The 16,564-nt window shown below is 52.7% G+C and overlaps 1 protein-coding gene across 1 annotated transcript in view; it reads right to left on the bottom strand.

Moving 5' to 3' along the window:
- Positions 1 to 4,551, bottom strand: part of copa (COPI coat complex subunit alpha) — a 68,974-nt gene extending 64,423 nt beyond the window's left edge. The window contains exon 1 of the mRNA XM_052034866.1: positions 4,547 to 4,551. The gene's annotated coding sequence lies outside the window, so the exon portion shown is untranslated. The remainder of the gene's footprint in view (positions 1 to 4,546) is intronic.
- Positions 4,552 to 16,564: the final 12,013 nt, after the last annotated feature.

Below are 16,564 nucleotides of genomic sequence, written 5' to 3'. Positions count from 1 at the left end.
GACTGGGCCGCTGAGCGAGGGATCCGTTACCCCTCCAAACCCCCCGCCATCCCCTCCCCCCCCCTCCCCCCCCTCCCCTCTTCCCCCCCCCTCCCCCCCCTCCCCTCTTCCCCCCCCAGCCATCCCATCCCCTCCCCTCTTCCCCCCCAGCCATCCCATCCCCTCCCCTCTTCCCCCCCAGCCATCCCATCCCCTCCCCTCCCCTCCCCTCCCCGCCCCGCCCCGCCATCCCTTCCCCTCCCGCCGCAAACCCTCCCCTCATCCACTCACAGCGCTCCCCCACCTCCCCCACCCTCCGGTTCGCAGCCCCCAGTTACCCCCCTTCCTGATCTGAGCCCCAATCCTTACACAGCCTCCCAGTCTCGCCCAGCCCAGCACTGTCGCCCCAATTCACCCTCCCTCCCACCCCTCCCTGGCCCCGACACCATCACCCCTTCCCTCTGACCCCGACACCACCCCCTCCCCCTCACCGCAATACCACCACCACCCCCCCCCCCCCCCCCCGGCCCCGATACCACACCACCCGCCGGCCCCGACACCACCTTCTCCCCCTCGCCCCGGCACCACTTCCTTCCTCTGGCTCTGACACCACCCCTTCCCCCCCTCGCCCCGACACCACCCCCTCCCTCTCGTCCTGACCACACCCGCCCTCTCCCTCTCTCCCTCTCTCCCTCTCTCCCTCCCTCTCTCCCTCTCTCCCTCTCTCCCTCTCTCCCTCTCTCCCTCTCCCCCTCCCCCTCTCCCTCTCCCTCCCAGGTGACAGCACCAGGTGCTCGGGGTCTGTGTTAAAGCTCCTGTGCGCCTTGCCTGCAGTGTTTGGTGTAGAAGGCTGCGGTGTTCCTGTGAATATTCTGTGCAACCTGCTCTTCGACCCCGAGCCTGGACCCTCGATGACTCTGCTCCCTGCTGATGGAGAGCAGGCTGCCTGGTGTTTGTTCGCGGCCAGAGGTTTATTTTATGAATATTAATACCATTTTGTGCCTGCCAGCGTGTTTCTGAATTTGAAATGTAATTTTATGATAAAACAATATCCCTGGAATGTGTTCCTTGTATATATTTTTTGTAGAGATTTATTGTTCAAACTAATAAGATATTAAATTAGATTTTAGCTAAACTTTAGTTGTATAACTGTGTAATTTATACCTTATACCTTTACATAGACAGAAACAGGCACTTTGGCCCACTGAGTCCCTGCTGAGCATCAGGCTTATCCTGAGACTGTTCGCCCCCTGATTCTTTCACCGGTGCTCTCCCCTCTTCACTCAGCTTTCTTTGCTCCCTCCTCCCTCCTCCCCCTTCCCCCCACCTTAACCTTTCTCTGTCTCTCTCATTGTCCTTGACTTTCCATTTCCCTCCTTCTGTTGATTTCTGCCTCTGTGTTTTTCCGGTTTGGTTTTTCTTTTTCTCTCGGCTTCGACCTCTCTCCTCCACTTCCCCTCCCCTCTTGCTCTCATTCCCTGTTCACCTTTGTTGTTGTTGTTGTGTGTGGGTGGGGGGGTGGGGGGGGGACGGGTCTGGACACAGAGGAAGAGAGCTTGAGAGTGAGGTAGAGAGAAGCACTTGCTGAGATGCACAGTGCGCGGATCTGGCAGAGGAGGGGAGAGAAGGAAGCAAAAGTGAGATGAAGACCCGGAGAGAGAAAGGGATGGTGGGATGTACTGTGAGGGGGAGAGGTGGAATAGAGACGGTGAAACACAAGACAGGCTGCAAAAAGGAGACAAGGGAGGAATTGAGAGAGGGGGACAAGAGACAAGCAGAAGGAGGCCGTTCAATATGGTCTTGGCTGATCTTTTATAATATTTCTGCACTAACCCCGTCGTCTCTTGGAGACACGAGAGATTGCAGGTGCTAGAATCTGGAGCAACAAACGATCTTCTGGAGGGACTCAGCGGGTCGGGCAGCATCTGTTGGAGGAGAGGAATTGTCGACGTGTCTGATCCTGATGCAGGTTTTCGACCCGAAACGTCGACAATTCCTTTCCCCCCCACAGATGCTGCTCGACCTGCCGAGTTCTTCCAGCAGACTGTCGGTTGCCCGATAATCCTTTGATTCCGTTCCCAACCAGGAATCTGTTGATTTCTGACTTGAATATTCGGTGACCAAGCCTCCACAGTCCTCGGGTAGAGAGTTCTAAAGATTGACCCCCCCCCCCCCCCCCTCTTCCCCGGTGAAGACACCTCTGTCCTGAATGGTTGGTTCCTTACTGTGAGACTGTGACCCATGGTTCAGGACACACCAGCCAGGGGAAGCGTCTCTGCGTTTACCCTGCTGAGCCCCGTAAGGATTTGATGAAATCACCACTTATTCTTCCGTTTAATCCCTCCTCATGGAACGAGCCCACAGTCCCGGGAACTGATGTGGCGAACCTTGGCTGTACTCGTTCTATCACACGTGTATTCTTTCTCAGGTAGGTAACCACACAACACTTCAGGGTCCTGTATAAAAGAGGCATGACATCTCCACCTACTGTACCGCAACCCTCCAGTAACAGCCACTGTACCCGCAACCTTCCTAATTGCTTGCCGTTTTCCGCAAGTTAACTTCTGATGATTCGAGTACAATGACCTTCGGGCACCAACACCTTTCAAGCTCTCCCCATTACAAAAATATTTTTTTCTCTCTGTTCAAGTGAATGTCCTCACACTTCTGCCCTTTTGTTCCATCTCCTGTGTTCTTGCCCATTCACTTAGCCCACCTGCATCAGATTGAAGTCTCCCTGCACCCTCCGCGCAGCCCGCACTGTAGCACCGGCAGATTTGCATCTATTACACCTGATAGCTTCATGCATATCCTCAGTGTAGGTTGTGGACAGCTGGGGCTCGTTACAGATCCCAGCAGCACCCCACTGACCTGCAAAACCATCTCTGATATGCTCCACATCTGTGCTCCACACTCGGATTGCTCAGTCGACGTGCTGATGATCATTTGCATGGCCCTCGTTACTTGCCCCTCTAATCTTCTGATGTACATTATGCCCCACGTTACCACTGGAGACAGCCCTCACCAATCCCCCCTGCTGCTGCTCTTTTGGTTCCACTCCAACTGCACACCTCCTGACGTTATGAGCTATAACCTTTCTGCTGTTACTGGCTGCCTTTATCTCTTGCCATACCTTACCCTGAAAAGTGATTCGTCCAGGAATATTTCATCCCCAACCCCTGAACACTTTCCAACCAAGGTCGCCTGTAACGGTGGACTATTTGCACCGACTTTTGCCATTAATCATCGGTTGGAACACTCCAATAAAGTGGTCTCCCATCCTTTGGAAATCTTGATGATTCGGTATCTGGTTCAGAGGGACCCTGCTTCTCGCACTCCCACTAAACTCACCGAGGTCTCATTTCCCACGTTCCCTTTAAACACACAGGGTTCACTGGATTACACTATAACATCGTGAAAAGATTTACTTCAATGTGTGCACGGAGACTCAGAAGAGACTGAAGATACTGTAATCAGGAGCAAGGAACAGACTGCTGGAGGAACTCAGTGGGTCGGGCAGCATCTGTGGAGGGAAACGGACAGTCGACGTCTCGGGTCGGGACCTTGGGTATTAATAGAGGTCCGGAATCACCAACCCCCCTCCCCCCCCCCCCCCCCCGGAGGGTGCCGGATTATCAGTTTACCACATCTTGCAATTGCTGCGTGCTTTCAAATAAACAGATTTCAAATGTGCCCCTTTGCCATTTCTCCCTGCACTGACTGGGACAGGAGGTCTACTTAGTAAGTTTGCTTGCTCTGTCCCTTCCGGACAGGCACTGGTCAGCAATTCCCAGTTTGATACATTGCAAATCGCCACGACCTTCCCCAGTTCCTCTCCTCCCGGATCTTCCCACGAACGCCCTTTCTACAGCACTATTTAATCGCTTTGCCGGGACACTGGTCTCTGTCTGTTTGGTGAAAACCCTCCCGGGGGAAGAGCTCCTCCTTCACCCTGGATGCCCAGTGTCCTATCAACTGAAGCCCAAGCCTCACATTCGAATCCCTGATCCTATTGTCCCCGACAATTTACACGTGGCCCAGGAAGTGTGGCTGTGTCCAAGCTGAGCTCAACATTTCCCCGGGAGCAGCTCCTGTTCCTTCCGATCGTTGGGGTCCTGCGACACGGACCAGACACTTGGGACCATCTCCCTCCCGCTAACCCCTCTCACTCCAAGTTCCACACCGGTCACGAAAGGGTTAATTCCAGATAAGGAGCGGCCTGCCCAGTCACAGGGAGAAGTGAGTGAGAGGGTTAAATCGCTCTGGTGGAGACCGGAGACTGGGCTGCACCGTGTGGGTAACTGGGGAGGTGGATGGGAGGTTAATTCTCTCCGATTGGGAGTGGGCTGCCTGGTGTTTAGTACATAACACTGACACCGATCGGAAAATACAGCTGCTGGGACTTACTCCAGCAGCTGGAGTTGGAAGTAGCTCTGCCCCAAACATTCACTCTCCTCATATCACCACCCACCTCCACACAGCCCACTGTCCCCCACTTACACACTGACCCACCCCTTGCCCTTTGCAGACAATACATCACCCCCTCTTTACAAACACACACTAGGAGCCCTCTCCCGAAGGAGAGGATTAACCCTCTCTTATACCTCTCTCCAGTTACAGACCATGGGCGGCACACTGCCTATCAGGGGCCATTAACCCTTTCACCCACCCCTCCCAGTTACAGACACCCGACAGCCTATTCTCTACTGGAGGGGAGTAACCCCTTCACCCCCCCCCCCCCCCGTTACAGGCACCAGGTAGACCGTTCCCCGTCAGAGGGGCTTCAGGATGACAAGAAGATGAAACAGTTTTGAGGGGTGGGTGAGGGGTCGCTGAGGTTTGGGCGTGAGAGATCCCCTCAGTTTGGAGTGGGTATGGGGTCCTCCCAGTTCAGGGGGGCTTTATGAAGTGGTCCTGCCCCCAGTAGACGTCCTGTGGCCCTCACTGCAATTGTCAAGGTTCGGGACTTTATCCTCACTGTTGCAAGCTGATCCTATTAACTCGAGCTCGATCCGTTTACCTTGAGGATAAGGCGAGGGATTCTCGCGGAGCACTGAGCTTCCTAAACACTCCGCAGTCAACGACCTATCACCCAGGGTGAAGGTCTGTACTGGACGCTTCTGAGGCCAGTGAGCAAGGTTTAATGGAGCCGCTACATGTCCCTCTCTCTCCCTCCACTGTGCTTCTACCCCACTGTGATAAGACTATTGAACTCTTCCCTTATACAATGAGGACTCTGACCTCACGATCTACCTTGTTGTGACCTTGCACCTTATTGCACTGCACTTTCTCTGTAGCTGTGACACTTTACTCTGTACTGTTACTGTTTTTACCTGTACTGCCTCAATGCACTCTGTACTAACTCAATGTAACTGCACTGTGTAACGAATTGACCTGTACGATCGGTTTGTAAGACAAGTTTTTCACTGTACCTCGGTACAAGTGACAATAATAAACCAATACCAGTACCAATACCCTCTCTCTCTCTCCCCTCTCTCCCCCTCTCTCTCCCCCTCGCTCCCTCCTCCCCTCTCCCCCTCGCTCCCTCCTCTCTCTCCTCTCTCTCTCTCTCTCTCTCTCTCTGTCTCTCTCTCTCTCTCCCCCCTCTCTCTGATGACACGAAGACGATAACTTGCAGGGCACCAAGAGCTTAATGAAAAGGAGGAATTACAGGAAATTAGTGTTAGGGAGAAAATAGCAACAGAGAAATTGATGGCACTATAAGCCACTCACACCCCAGGGCCTGGTGATCTGTATGCCAGGGTACTACAGGGGTAGCCTTGGAAAATTAGTTCTTATCTTCCAAACTTAACTGGTAACGGAACAGTCCCTGCAGATCGGAGACTAAATAGAAACCAACGACTTAAAATAGAGAGAGAGAGAATACAGTGAACTGCAGACCGGTTAGTCTAATGTCAGCGGTAGGGAACCGGGCATTTAGTATATTAACGGGATTAGACAAAGTCAAGATGGATTTATGAAAGGTGAATTGTATTTGACAAACCGACCGGAGGATTTTGGGGATGTAACTGATAGAAAAGGGGAACCACCGCATTTCAGAAGGCCTTTGTAGAAGTCCCCGCATTAAAGTTTTGTGTGCACATGGGATTGTGAGAGTATACTGACACGGACTGAAAACATTACTGGCAAAAAGCTGAGTAGGGATAATGAGGTGGCAAGTGTACTGCAGGGGTCAGTGCTTGGGCCCCAGCTGTTCATAGGACATATCAGCGGTTTCGTCGAGGGAACAGAGTGTAATTTTTTAGTTTAACAAGGGCACTGAACTGGGTGGGACTGTGAGCTGAGAACAGGTAGCAAGGAGGTTTCAACGAGATTGAGACAAGTTGAGTGAATGGGCAACAACATGGGGGTAAATGTGGTTATCCTCTATGATTGGAAATTCCCGAGGGACGTATATTGTTTCAGTGGTGGTAGATAGGGAAGGGTTGATGTACCAAGCGATCTGCTTGTCCCTGAACTCCAGTCACTGATTGCAAACGTGCAAGTGTAGGGAAGGTGTTAGAGGTGGGAAGGGAGGATCGGGAAGAGAGGGATATTTGAGGGGTGAGGAGGAGAATGTGTTAGAGGGAAGGGGAGGAGAGGGGAGGGGCATGAGGACAGAGTGAGGTCAGGGAAATGTCGTCCCTCGTAAGATAAGGTATGCTGGCCTTCAGTGCAAGAGGGTTTGACTACAGGGGCAGGGATGTCTTGTCACAGTTATGCAGGGCCTTAGTGAGACCATCCTAAGTGTATTATGTGAAGTTCTGGTCTCCCTTCCAAAGGAAATATACAGTTGGCACAGAGGGAGTGCAGCAAACGTTCACCAGGCTGATTCCTGGAATGGCTGGACTGTTGTATTCAGACAGGTCCCGGCAAGCTGGATGGGGGCACGATGTTTTGGGCCTCCAGAACCAGGGAGTAACGGCCTCAGGAAAAGGGGTTGGACATTTAGGTCGGAGATGAAGAGAAAGGTCTTTACCCAGGGGATGGTGAACCAGTGGAATTCTCTGTCAGGGAAGGCGGGAGAGATCACAGCGCTGGAGATATTGAAGAAGGAGTTGGATGGATCGCACAACCGAACTGAAGAGGCTGCAGAAGGTTGTACAGCTCCATCACGGACCTGTAGCTTTGAGTCAGAGGATGAGCCATGGTGGTGGTGAATGGAGGACCATGTTTGGAGGACCGAATGGCCTACTCCGATCCAATTTACTCTGTTTCCATCTCTCTCTATTCTCTTCTGTCTCTCTATCCCATGCCCTCTATCTGCTTACCCATCAGAGAGGGGGAGGGAGGGATTGAACAAAGAATGAAAGGGAACAGAGAAAGAGGGGACCAGAGAGAGGGGCCGGAGAGAGAGGAAAAGTTGTTGTTGTTAAAAGCCGTAGTTGGCAGATTCTCGGTTGGTGACGAGGAGGTGTACTGGAGTGAGGTAGATCGGCTGGTTGAGTGGTGTCGCAACAACAACCTCACACTCAGTGTCAGCAAGAACAAGGTATTGATTGTGGACTTCAGAAAGGGGAAGTTGGGAGAACACACACCAGTCCTCATTGAGGGGTCAGCGGTGGAAAGGGTGAGCAGCTTCAAGTTCCTGGGCGCCAACATCTCAGAGGATCTATCCTGGGGCCAACACACTGATGCAATCATGAAGACACACCAGCGGTTCTAATTCATTGGGAGTTTGAGGAGATTCGGTACATCACCAAAGACTTACAAATTTCTACAGATGTACGGGGGAGAGCGTTCTGACTGGTTGCATCACCTCCTGGTATGGAGGCTCCAATGTGCAGGATCGAAAGAGGCTTCAGAAGGTTGTGGACTCAGCCAGCTCCATCAAGGGCACAACCCTCCCCACCATCGAGGACATCTGCAAGAGGCGTTACCTCAAGAAGGCGGCATCCATCACCAAGGGCCCTCACCACCCGGGACATGCCCTCTTCACATTACGACCATCGGGGAGGAGGTACAGGAGCCTGAAGACCCACACACAACGTTTCAGGAACAGCTGATCCTGAAAGAGGGAGAAAGGTGAGCAGAGAGAAGGAGATCAAATCTGAACTGCATCCCCGACAGCAATGTGGAACACCTTCAACAGAACTGAGCAGATGAAGAACATAGCTCATCGCCAACGTCTCAAGGGCAGTTGGGGATGGGAAATAAATTCTAACCTTGTTTCTGATACCCAGATTCTGGAAAATGACTAAATAAAAGAAAGCAGATTGGGAGAGGAAATGGGGGCGGGTGAGATGACTGCGTGGCCGGATTCTGCTCTAACATCCACAAGTTTGCAGATGATACCACCCTAGTCGGCCATATCTCCAATAACGACGAGTCGGGGTACAGGAAGGAGATCGAGAGCTTAGTGACACGGTGTCATGACAACAACCTTTCCCTCAATGTCAGCAAAACAAAAGAGCTGGTCATTGACTTCAGGAAAGGCAGCTGTGCACATGCTCCTGTTTACATCAACAGTGCTGAGGCCGAGAGGGTTGAGAACTTCAATTCCGAGGAGTGAACATCACCAGTAGCCTGTCCTAGTCCAACCACGCAGACGCCATGGCCAAGAAAGGTCACCAGCACCTTTACTTCCTCAGGAGGATGAAGAAATTTGGCACGTCCCCATCGACCTCACCATTTTTTATTGATGCACCGTAGAAAGCACTTGGGTGCATCACTGCTTGGTGTGGCAACTGCTCTGCCCATGACCCCAAGAAACTGCAGAGAGTTGTGGACACAGCCCAGCGCATCACAGAAACCAGCCTCCCCTCCATGGACTCTGTCTACACTTCTCGCTGCCTCGGTAAAGCAGCCGACATAATCAAAGACCCCACCCACCCACCCTGGACATTCTCTCTTCTCCCCCTTCCTATTGGGGCAGGAGATACAAAAGCCTGAAAGCAGTATCCCCAGGCTCAAGGACAGCTTCTATCCCGCTGTTATAAGACAATTTAATGGTTCCCTAGTACGATAAGACGGACTCTTGACCTCACAATCCATCTTATTATGACCTTGCACCTTATTTTCTGCCTGCACTGCACCTTCACTGTAGCTGTGACGCTTTATTCTGCATTCTGTATTGTTTTACCTTGTGCTACCTCAATGCACTGTGTAATGAATTGATCTGAATGAACGGTATGCAAGACAAGTTTTTCACTGTACCTCGGTACAGGTGACAATAATAAACCAATACCAATTCCAGAGATTGGTGCTCTGTCTAAACCTTCCTCACTGGGCACAAAAACGTCCAGGCAGAGTCCATCTCTGGACGAGAATTATTGACTGCGGAGAGTTTGGGAAGCTCAGAGCTCCGCCAGAATCTCTCGTCTTATCTTCAAGGTAAACGGATCAAGGTCTAGTTAATAGGATCAGATTGCATCAGTGAGGATGAAGTTCTGAACCTTGACAATTGCAGCGAGGGCCACAGGATGTATACTGGAGCAGGACCCCTACCCAAAACCCACAAATATTTGGGTCCACTCTCCCCTAAAGGGATTCAGCACCTCTCTAGACTTAGTGGGGGGGGGGGGGGAAGATCCCTCACCTCTTACGAACTGTCCGTGTATTACATGTGTCCATACCAGTGTATCTCTCCCTGTCTGTTAATGTTCCTGTCTTTATACCTCTTCTCCCTCCGCCCCTCTGCTCTTTTCCTGTTCTTGTACATTCTCTCTCTCCCTCCTTCTCCCTCTCTCGGCCCTTTCCATTTGTCTGTTTCTTTCTTTCATGCGCATGTGCACGCACGCACACACACACACACACACACACACACACACACACACACACACACACACACATAAACACACACACACACACACACACACACAGATAAACACGAGACACACACATAAACACAGACAGACAGACAGACAGACAGACAGACACACACACACACACACACAGATAAACACACACACACACACACACACAGATAAACACACACACACAGATAAACACACACACACACACACACACACACACACACACACACACACACACACACACACACAGAGGCTTTAAGTAACGGGTGGGAAGTTCAAGGGAGATACCAGAGGAAGGTTTTTTACCCAGAGAGTGGTTGGGACATGGAATGCGCTGCCTGGGGTGGTGGTGGTGGAGGCAGGTACATTGGTCAAATTCAAGAGATTGTCAGATAGGCATATGGTGGAATTTAAAATAAGGGGATATGTGGGAGGGTTAGCGTTAGATAGTCTTAGGTGAGGTTTAAAGGTCGGCACAACATTGTGGGCCAAAGGGCCTGTATTGTGCTGTACTGTTCTATGATTCTATGATACACACAGACGCACACACAGACACATACACATATATACACACAGAGACACACAGACACACACTCACACACATCCCCTCTCAGTCTGTCTCACAGAAAATGTAGCGCTCCCCCGACACCACCTCTCCCACAGCGCCGGACTCACTACTGTGCCTCTGATATTGCAATGTGCTCTCATTATGAATGTATAACTACCTGTATCTCCCATGTATCTGTTATTCTTATATATTAACCCCAACCCTTTGATTTAGATCCCAGCTTGTAACTAAATCACGGGGACCAGTCATTCTATATATAAACTCCTCGATCCCCTCGATTAGATTCCAGCCTCTAACTCGCGAGATCCGTTATTCTTTATGTAAACCTCTCAAATAGATTTCAGCCTGTAACTCCCCCCTCCTCTCTTTTAATCTCCTGGATCTCCTGTCTCCTTCCTGCTGAGTCCCCTCGCCACCGTGTCCTTCCGTTCTCTCCATTCGAGGGCTTAGGCAGGTCTGCTTTTGAATTAATCGCCTTCTCAGTGAGACCTGAGCTGATTAGGTGGAGTAGGTATTAAAGTAGGGATCAGTTAGATATAGAGGATAGAGAGAGGAAGAGAGAAGGAGAGAACAGAGTGAGACAAGGAGTGAGAGGGGGTGGGGGGAGTAGATGCTCATAGAGAGATACACGAGGCAGAAGAGAGAGACGGAAACAGAGTGAGAGAAGCAAAGCGGAAAGAAAGAGCGATTGGGAGAGAGGGACAGAAAGAGAAGAGTTGGAGACAGGTAAATGCTGAGATAGATGGGGGTAGATAGATAGATAGGTGGATAGAGAGAGAGAGAGAGAGATAGAGAGAGGGAGAGAGAGGGAGAGAGAGAGAGGGAGATAGATAGATAGAGAGAGATAGATAGATAGATAGATAGATAGATAGAGATAGAGAGAGAGAGAGAGAGAGAGAGAGAGAGAGAGAGAGAGAGAGAGAATGCTCCTCACCATCCAGCTCCCGGTGAGTTCCCCTTGCAGAAGGTGAGGGGGATTTCTCGTCATCCTCACGGTGGATAGAACTTGCTGAACCTCTCACCTGATTTGACACCAAGCTCCTGGGACAATGATGCAGTGTGGCTGTGGCACTGACTTCATACATTACTGGCTACCAGGTTAGTCCAGAAACCTCCACCCACCCAGCCAATGCCTACCGGGCGCCTGAGGGTAATTGGATTCTCCTCGGTCTCCCCGCCTCCCTCTTCCTGTCTCTATGTCCCGCTCTTTCTTTCTGCCTCGCTTTCTCTCTGTTTTCCTCTCTCAGTATCCCACTGCGTGGGTGTGAGTCTTCCCCATCTTTCTCTCTTGCACTCTCCCTCCTTTCATCTCTCAGTCCCCGTCCCTCTCCCCATCTCCCTGTCATTGTGCTCTCTCCCATGTCTCTCTCACTTTCTCTCCCTTCTCTTCCTCCCCGTCTCTTCTATCTATTTATCTACCTCCCCGATTCTCTTTCTTCACATCTCTCTCGTTCCATCTTTCGTTCTCTGTTTCCTACATTTCTCTTTACCTGTGCATCTCTTCCATTTCTCCCTCTGCCTCTGACTCTTCCTCAGTCTCCCTATTTTGGCCTCTCGTTCTCTCTTTGCTTTCTCTCAGTATCATCTTCCTTTTGTTCGTGTTCTCTGTTTCTCGTGCCCCACTCCCCGTCCCTCTCTCTCTCCCCATCTCTATCCCATTTGCACTCTCTACACTTTTCCCGTCTCTCTCTCTCTTTCCATCTGTGCAGATCTTTAGAGATTGAAAGGGTTGCGAGATAAGGTGGGCTGTAGTGGGTTACTGTGATGGGGATTTCCGCAGGACTGGAGGGGATACAGAGAGCCTCCAGCCCCACCCCTCATCTCAGGTTTGGTTTACTCTTGGCAGAGTTGAACGTCTGATTCTACATTTCAGGCCACCTCCCAGGCCGACTCCTTGTCCCGAGTGTAGATATTATATTCAGATTTCTCTTTAATATGCAAGTAGGCCGTTTGGCCTATCAGGTCTATTCTGTCTTTCAGAGTGGCATCCCATCAATGTCACCCACCCACTTATTCCCCTGCATGCCCACTAACACGTAGGGGTAATTTATAGTGGCTAATTTGCCTACCAACCTGCATGTCCTTGGGCTGTGAGAGGAAACCGGAGCACTCGAGGGAAACCCAGGCGGTCACAGGGAGAACGTGCAAACTCCACACAGACAGCGCCCAAGGTCAAGACTGAACACAAGTCACTGAAGCTGTGAGAGAGTTGCACTACTTGAAACACCACTGTGTCCCTGTCCTGGATGTGACGATTGCCTACCAGGCGTGGCCTATTCCTGGCTATGCGTGACCTGATTCTACACTTCAGGCCCATCTCTTGGACTTGGCCTACCGTTTGTTTTTGAGTCATCGAGTCACAGCAAATAAGCCATTCGGCCCAACTCATCCCTGACGATAAAGGTGTCCTCCTGGGCTGGTCCCATTTTCCTGCATTTGGCCCATGTCCCTCTAAACCTTTCCCACCCATGCACCTGTCCAAGTGTCTTTTAAACATTGTAATTTTACCCGCCTGCATCTGGCAGCTCGTTCCATATACCCACCACCCTCTGTGGGAAACACTTGCCCGTCAGGTCCCCTTTAAATCTTTCCCCTCTCACCTTAAGCCTATCCCCTCCAGATTAATACTCCCCTACCCTGAGAAAAAGACTGTGGCCATCAATTTTATCTGGGCCCTCATGATTTTATATACCTCGATAAGGTCAGCCCTCAACCTCCTGTGCTCCAGTGAAAAAACTCTTAGCCCATCCAGTCTCTCCTTATAACTCCAGTCCCGGCAAAATCCTTGTGAATCATTTCTGCACCCTAACTTAATCGCCTCCTTCCTGTAGCATGGTGACAAGAGCTGCACACAATCTTTCAGTAGAGGTCTCACCAACTTTTCGTATAGCTGTAATATGATGTCCCAACTGTTGCACTCACTGCCCTGACTGATGAAGTCAAGTGTACCAAATTGATTATCCACCACTTTGTCCGCCCGTGTCGGCGCGTTTCACGCCTGTTGCTGACGGCTTGTATGTTTCGGGCCCCCTCTCCGCAGGTGTCGCCTACCCGGACTGGGCCTACAAACCCGACTCCAGCCCCGGGAGCCGGCAGGTCCAGCTCTGGCACTTCATCCTGGACCTGCTGCGGAGGGAGGAGTTCCGGGAGGTGATCGCGTGGCAGGGCGATTTCGGGGAGTTCGTCATCAAGGACCCAGACGAGGTGGCTCGCCTGTGGGGAGCGAGGAAGTGCAAGCCCCAGATGAACTACGATAAACTCAGCAGGGCCCTCAGGTATTGTCCCGGGACAACGTGTCCCTTCACGATCCAGTCAGTACGGGACCCGCCGTCCCTCCAACTGATTTTTCACCCGCTCTCTTCCCACGCACGACCTCTCAACCCTCTCCCTCCCCCTCCCTCTCACCTCTTTGTTCTCACCCCACACAATCTCTTTCCCCTCTTTCTCCTTGTACTCTCTCACTCCTCTCCCCTCCCACTCTCTTCCCTCTCATGCCCGTCCATATCCCTCTTCCCCTCCCCTCCCTCTCACCCCCTTCCCCTCTTCCCCTCTTCCCCTCCCCCTCACCATCCTCTCGTCTCCCCTCTCTCTCACCTCCCTCCCCTCTCTCACCCCGCTCGCTTCCCCTCTTTCTCTCCCCCACCCCTTTCTCTACCACCCTATAATCTTTCTTCCCTTCTTTTGCCCTCCCCTCTCCCCGCCCAGCTCTCTCCATCACTCTCTCCGCTCTCCATCCCACCTACCACGTTGTCTCCTTCTGCTCTCCTTCCTCTCCCTCTCTCTCTCTCTCTCTCTCGGCTCCCTCCTGCCTCTTCCCATAAACACCCTATTTCTCCCTCCTCCACTCCTCTCCCTTTCTCCCCACCTCCCTCCAGCCGCTGCACTCTCTTCCCTCCCTCTCTTTCTCCTCCCCTTTCTCGCTGACCATTCTCTCTCCTCCCTTCCTTCTTGCATCCTCCATCCCCTGTTCCGCCCCCTCTGCCTCAGCTCCTCCTGTTCTCTTTCTCCTTTTCCTCTCTCACCCTGACCCCTCCCTCTTCCCCCCCCCCATGTTCTCTCTTAGTCACTGACTCTTCTTCCCAAACTTGCCATACTTTCATTTCTCCCCCCACTCTCCAATATCTGATATCACCTCTCCCGGCCCCCCCTCCCTCTCCCCTTCCTTCCCCTCTCTTCCTTCCCTTGTCCCCCACCCCCCACATCCTTATTTCCCACCCTCTTTCCCCTATTCCTCTTCCTTCCCCATCGGCCTTACACCCTACTGTCACCCACCCCCCTTTCTCTCTGGACCCCCTTCTCCCATCTCCCTTTTCTGTCTGTAACTGACTTCCTCACCCCCCTCCTCTGTGCCCTTGATCTGCCTCTGCTCCTCTCCCTCAGGTATTACTACAACAGGCGGATCCTGAATAAGACCAAGGGCAAGAAGTTCACCTACAAGTTCAACTTCAGTACCCTGGTGATGGTCAAGTGGCCTCTGTGGGACCTGCCGACCTATCCCCAACTGCTGGGAATTCCTGGGGTGGCCTCCCAGGCGCTGGGATCTCAATCAGCCCAGTCCCAGGTCTGTCACCGAAGGGTCCATCGTTGGAGGAGGGAATGGGAGCAGAGATGAGAGGAGGGGAGGGCAGGAGAGGAGGGGAGGGGTGGAAGGAGGGGAAAGAGGAAGGGAAAGAGGAGGAGGGAAGGAGGGGAGAGGACAGCAGGGAAGAACATGGAGAGGGGAGGAGGGAAGGGGACGGGAAGGGACCGGAAAAGAAATGAACTAGAAGGAGCTGTAGACCATTTAGGGAAGGTGATAGAGGTGGGAAGGGAGGGTCGGGAAGAGAGGGATATTGGAGGGGTGAGGAGGGGAAGGTAAGGAGAGGGGAGGAAGGGAGGGGAGGGACATGAGGACAGAGTGAGGTCGGGGAAGGTGTCCCTCCCTCATCTTTTCTCCTCCCGATCTCACAGCCCTGACGTTAATCATCCTTGCTCAGGTTCAGCGAGGACTGCCCCGGGCCAGAAGGGATCACACGGAGCAAGTAGACGGGCGGGTCGTGGACGTACGTTATCCAGAGACCCTGAGGGTCAGTTCCAGGGAGATGGGCAACAGACAGCAGCGATGGCATGGCAGTAAGTGCCCTTTCTCCATGGAGCAACCGCGGTCGGGGAATGCGGGGGGACGGGGTGGGGTAGGGGAGTGTATACTGGCGGAATGAACGAGCGGAGAGAGTGACCGTGGGCTGTTAGAGGAGATTCAGTTGTTGGGGAGAGTCTGTGAGCCGTGGGAGGGAATTCAGTGGGCGGGGGTGGGGGGGGAGGAGTCTGTTTGGGCAGAATATCTATGGATTGCAGGAGGGGATTCAAAGGGTGGGGAGAATACGTTATGGGGCGAGTTTCCATGGGTTGCGGGATTGGCTGGATGTAGATTCAGTTGGCCCGGGTAGCTGATGTGGCTGAATTGTCTGGTTGCTGTATAACAAGGTGAAATTTCTTTCAGTTTTCTCCTCGCTTCTGATGTTTATTTAGAAGTGAATCCCTTTTGTGCCGAGCCGCTTAAGCCCCATCTGGACTGTTGCGTCTCTTTCCCGTGGCCGGACTTCAGGGAGGGCGGGAGGGTCCCGGAGAGGGCGAGGAACGGACGGATCTCGGGGCGAGGGGTTTCACCTTCGGGAGAAGGATAGGAGGAGCTGTGATGGTTCTCCCCCGAGCAGAGGAGGAGAGAGGACCCCCTGGACAAGAGGGGGACCGGGCGGTTATCGAGGGGGCGGCGCCGGGAGGTAATATTCTCCCATCGGCTGAGGGTTCAGGGAACGATGCGCTGGGTTTCAAAGTTCTGAGGGGAAAGAGCGGGAGGGGGCACGGGAGCGACTGCATATCGCTTCATGTCAGTCAGAGGAAAGGGGTTAGAGAGGTGGGGGGGGGGGAGGTGGAATGTGGAAGACTGTGGGTTATGGGAGTGACAGGATTTGGTATCTCGGGCCGAATACTCTCTTCTTCAGTGATTTTATGGACCATCGGTCGCGATGTTGGATGAATCTCGATGTCTCCTTCCTGAGGACATCTCTCTGCTCTCTCCCCTCCGCCAGATTTCGGGCCGACTCTCCGCCAGCCAGTTCTCCTGCACCTCTGCCCGACTACGGTGCCTGAAAGACACGTCGCCAACCATCGGCTCGCCATTCCGGGGGCTCGGGCCGCTCCTCCCGTGTTCTCCACTAGCCGGGCCTCTCCTCTGCCTCCTCCGCGCAGAGCTGTCCGCCGCCACACGGCTACCGGGGTGGGA

The sequence above is a fragment of the Pristis pectinata genome, chromosome 20 (assembly GCF_009764475.1).
Source record: "Pristis pectinata isolate sPriPec2 chromosome 20, sPriPec2.1.pri, whole genome shotgun sequence".
Lineage (NCBI taxonomy): Eukaryota > Metazoa > Chordata > Chondrichthyes > Rhinopristiformes > Pristidae > Pristis > Pristis pectinata.
The sequence above is the reverse complement of the archived record's forward strand: the minus strand, read 5'-3'. Positions and strand labels throughout refer to the sequence as shown.